The 4,583-nt window shown below is 43.9% G+C and overlaps 1 long non-coding RNA gene across 15 annotated transcripts in view; it reads right to left on the minus strand.

The window, feature by feature from the left end:
• LOC113969999 overlaps positions 1-4,525 on the minus strand; it is a 30,884-nt gene extending 26,359 nt beyond the window's left edge. For 8 of the 15 annotated variants that reach the window (XR_003535007.1, XR_003535005.1, XR_003535011.1 and 5 more), the window contains exons 1-3: positions 4,357-4,525; positions 819-4,077; positions 75-197 (exon numbers count right to left, since the gene is read on the minus strand). This is a non-coding gene — a long non-coding RNA (uncharacterized LOC113969999). The remainder of the gene's footprint in view (positions 1-74; positions 198-818; positions 4,078-4,356) is intronic. The other 7 variants (XR_003535010.1, XR_003535006.1, XR_003534998.1 and 4 more) reach the window with 7 other exon arrangements.
• Between the last annotated feature and the right edge of the window lie 58 nt (positions 4,526-4,583).

Here is a 4,583-nt window from a genome sequence, read left to right on the forward strand (position 1 = left end):
GCTGGAATGAACAACTGACTTTGTACGGACTTTATACATTGCATAAAACCCAAATTAAACAAAATTTCTCTTACCCTGGCATAGTATTCACTCTGCAGTTATATCTCTGCCCGAAAGTTGCTTCTTCCAAGTCCAACTTGTGACTCCAGCCTGAAAGCAGGAACCAGGATGGTGCAGTATCACTGAGACCACGCAGTCTGTCATGCCAAAACCAGAAATCAAGATGTCACCGTGCTATAAAACATGAGTTTCTCCGTCACACCCAGCCTACATTTTTTCCTGATGAGTTTATCACACTTAATTTCCACTAGCCTGAGAGAACGATTCTCATTCATTCATTTAGTTTTGGTGATTCAAAATAATTATTAAAAGAAAAGATACTGAAAACAACAAGCAGCAGGATCCAGGGATTGAGGGTCTTGGGCTGAGCCCCCCTTTTTGCTGCTGGTAGGTTCTGCCCTCTTAGACCTGTCACTTCAACCCTCAGCCTGGGTGCATTTACCTATCACATAAAGCAGATAGTGAGCGCTGTTTATAGGGCTCTTACACTCCCATTGCTGTAGGGTCTGTACAGTGTATGCAATAAACTGGGTTCTGATCTCACCTCTGTCCTCACTCCCTGCCACTGGAAAATGAGTGATAAAAAATAATAATAATAATAAGCTCAGAATAATTATGTATTGTCTTTATAGGGAAACAGGCCTTGGGCATTGTGAGCTTTCCACCGGGAGAAGTCCCATTTAAAAAACTTCCCTGGCATAAAAATGAATCGAATCCTGTCACATGAATGGCCTGCATTTACTATTCTTTTCACTTACCTTCTAGTCGTTCGTTTTCTGAGCTGACTTGTGCCTCTTCCCTCATTGTCAGCGGGAACTGGGTAACAAGAACTTGCTGGAAATGGAGTAGTAAATAAATAAACAAACACAGAAAAAAGCTGCTGACTTGGCAGATGCACTATTACAGCCATGATGTAAAACTATCAAACAACAAATGCGACTTCTGAATGTCTCATGATTCACATCACAAACAGCAAGTGAGGAGACTGAAGGGGGATTTTGACCAGTGATAATGAATTTGGAACAATACTGGATTTTCAGATCATAAGAAATTCAGGACAGGTCTGGGTTGAACCCTTGATCACAGGTATTCTCCTTCCCGTAGCCATTGTAGCATCAAGCACTTCATCCATCATCTGTAAAAAGTCAGCACTTGGACTACCCCAATACCAAGGACCACTTCACTATAGCCAGGAAAATCAGTTAGCATCTCTGCTTTACAATAATGAAAATATTTGGGTAGTTCAGGACAATTCCTCTCCTCCCAAGCAGCCAACAGCTCTTACTGTGATACCAGGCTCCTTGTTTCACCCGTTTCAAATCTGAAGCTCTTGGAAAAGGTACCAGTTCATAACTACTGCTTTGGTTTGCCCCAGGAAGATGGAGGAAAACAGAACAGGGCAGAGGCAGAAACAACCCAAGTAACTTAATGGATGTTTTGTTGGGAAAAAAAGAGGAGATTAATTAATGGAAAAAGCCTGATGGTCATTAAGTGTCCTGGAGCAACTATTGTGACAGTGAAGCAGCAAGTTCCAGTGTGGCTTTAAGACATCTACCCTAAGGAAACATTCGCAATTGAAACTGCGTCCTCTTTTTCCCAGCTCTCCAATTCCCATGGGCCAGCAGTTGCCTTGCTAAATGAAATGCCTCTTTAGGGAGACCGGCTGGCCCCAGGGATTGGTAATGCAATATAGAGCCTTTCATCTCTCACCCATGAACCCAAGTCAAACAGAGTTTGGTAAATGGCCAATAACCCTTACCATCCCAGGGCTGTTTGGTGACCTGTGCGAAATGAGGAGGGTCATCTCTGTGTCTGTTTACTAGAAGGCAAGTGTCAACTTCACCATAAAAAGGGACACAGTTACTACTCATTATCACCCAATTTAACATTCTGAAGACAAGAGAATGAGCCTGGAAAACTCAGCCATCTTCTGACCCAACGATGGCGGTCCCAGGACATCAGGGCTTGAAGAACATTAATGAGGACAGTTGCATTGTAGCAAACCAGGCTGTGCCTCTCCTGCCAACAAGAAATCCAAGTCTGAACTACTCAGAGCGGCACATGATTGCAGTTTTTCCCAGATCTACACGGTAATCCATGGGATTTGGTTCAGTTTTAAGGGGCAGCAGGCACTGAAGCACAGCCACGAAGTTACACAATGCCGCAGACTTCTGCAAATCTGCATTTATGGTCTTAAATAGACACAGGCAACCTGAATTGGGACACAGCATCCAGCACTGATAGAGTTAATGTGCAGTGAAACCCTTTACTGGAAGGCTCTGTTCCCTCACCCATCATGAATACACTGTTCTGGTTACCAAAATAGCTGTATTTGGAAGGGTTGAAGGCCAGAAGCTCTCTGCAGTACCCATTCTTGCCCTATGCACTGCTCATTTTAAGGTCAGACCTTTGGCATCAGGAACCTGTTAGAAGAAAGAGGAATCGCTTTAAAAGTTGTTGCCACTCTGGGGATTACCCTGGAAGGTCTGAGAGGGTAAAGGGAAGGGCAGGGGCAGATAAACACTTGGCCACATGAAAAATCAGCTGTCCCTAAATTTCAATACATCTGCATAAACCTCCCAAGACTTCAGCCAGCCTGTTCTTACTCACAGTGTTCCCAGTCACCACTATCATTTTGTAGCCCTTCTTATGCCACAACAGTGACAACATTGTCATTGTCAACTGAGAGTTACTGTTTAATCCCTCCTATCTTGATTAATTGCATTAAATTGGTATACCTATGTTAATTAAATAGAAGATGGCAGAGGCAGCTTTTACTTCTTACTCTTTTGCATAGACCATTTCCCAGGCCTTCGCAGGTTGTGGAAAAACAACAATACAGACACGCAACACGTCATATTTCAGCACAGCTGATAAAGCTATTTTACTCGTACAGTGGTCCACTATTCTTTTTGCATATCACAGTATAAGTTTAATTACCACGCTGCTGCTGCATGGCAGCTCCTCTCGCTTTTCCTTTTTTCTATTTGTATTATTTGCAAGTCGTAATCATGTTTTCCTGTCATCCCCGAGCAATGTGCCTGCGTGCGTACAGGCAAATGCCAAGCCTGGAAAGGAAATTTGATGCGTGTCCATGAATTGGAGTTTTCAAACTTTGGCTGAAGATTAGTACATGTAAACATAGCTCTGCCCCCTTCATCTTGGATAATTGGTCACAAATGCTACTTGACACTTCTCAAATCAGACACTTTACATACTTCTGAGCATAGCTGAACTTTTTTGGCAGGAATTAATTTGCTTTGCAACTTAGCTGCTCATTCCTGGCCCGATCCCTGCTCCAGTGATTTCAGGGCAATGTTCTGCCAGTGCGAGGAGCACAGAGGCAGGACTGGATCTGTTTGCTAGTGCTGACGAGCCCGCCTTGGTGACTCCCTCAAAAAAACAATTACTGCAGCTAATGTTCTGCCCTTTGGCAGCCCTGATTAACATCAGGATTTTTACCTTCAGGTCCCTCTTTCTATTCCAATTACTGTGCAAGTTACATGGCATCAGGGAACATCACAGAAAAACAAAGAAGGAGATGTAGCATCACCAGAAAATGCAACTTCTGACGTGCCAGGAGCCTTCCACAGCAGCATCAGCTTTATGGGAGATGGTTATAGACACCATCAGCCTCCAAGGGGACTGTCTCACTGTTTTCCTTCCTGTCCCGCTAACAGTGCATGCTCCAGCAGAGAAGGGAAATCCATTTCTGAAGTACTGATGAAGTTTTGAAGTAGCCACAGAATTTCATGCTGTTAAGCAGCCCCCTGTTTGCTCTGACATTACGGCGTGTTTACTCACCGTGCACCGGTACTGCAGGAGCTGAGCAGACCATATGCTCACTTAGAAGGGCTGCCAGGTCTCAGGGAGCATTGCTGTGCCTATTCCAGGAGGAGTTTGGGGCAAGAACGCATTCCATAAGGGTTTTCACTAGGAATATTGTATTTTATCTGGTGATTTATTTCTGTCCAGCCTCTGGACTAAATGGCAGTTTATCAGCATATCCATGTAGATCTGTGAATAACCGATAGAAAATATCATTCACCCTTTATTCACTGGGATGTTGATAAGCTGCAGCATATCAAAAATGTTTGTCAGTTTGTTCTTTTCAGCTATCAAGCGGGATGTGTGCCAGCATACCCTCCTCTTGTTGGCTGCTTCATCCAGAAAATGGAGAGAAAATGATGAAACAATGTCAGTTCTAGAAGAGGGCAAAGGTTCACACGAGTTATTTTAGCATTATTGTCTTGCTTATCATTAGTACTAAACCTGTAAATTAGAATGGGCTCCTACCTGGAGAAGCAAAGGACGAAACTTTGTGCTGTGCTTCAGGAGTAGAGCAGGAGAGGAGCAAATCCCTGGTGACGCACTCGTGTTGCCTTGGTTCTTATGACTTCCTGCAGCTCAAAGCACTGAAGAGGAGTAGCCAAGACAGAAACAGTCCACATGATGTTTCTCTGGCCTCTGGTATCTTGTGCCATGACCCAACAACAGACGGAACCAGCAGCATCAGCCACCTC

Source organism: Neopelma chrysocephalum, unplaced genomic scaffold (genome assembly GCF_003984885.1).
Source record: "Neopelma chrysocephalum unplaced genomic scaffold, ASM398488v2 Primary Assembly neopelma1_75, whole genome shotgun sequence".
NCBI lineage: Eukaryota > Metazoa > Chordata > Aves > Passeriformes > Pipridae > Neopelma > Neopelma chrysocephalum.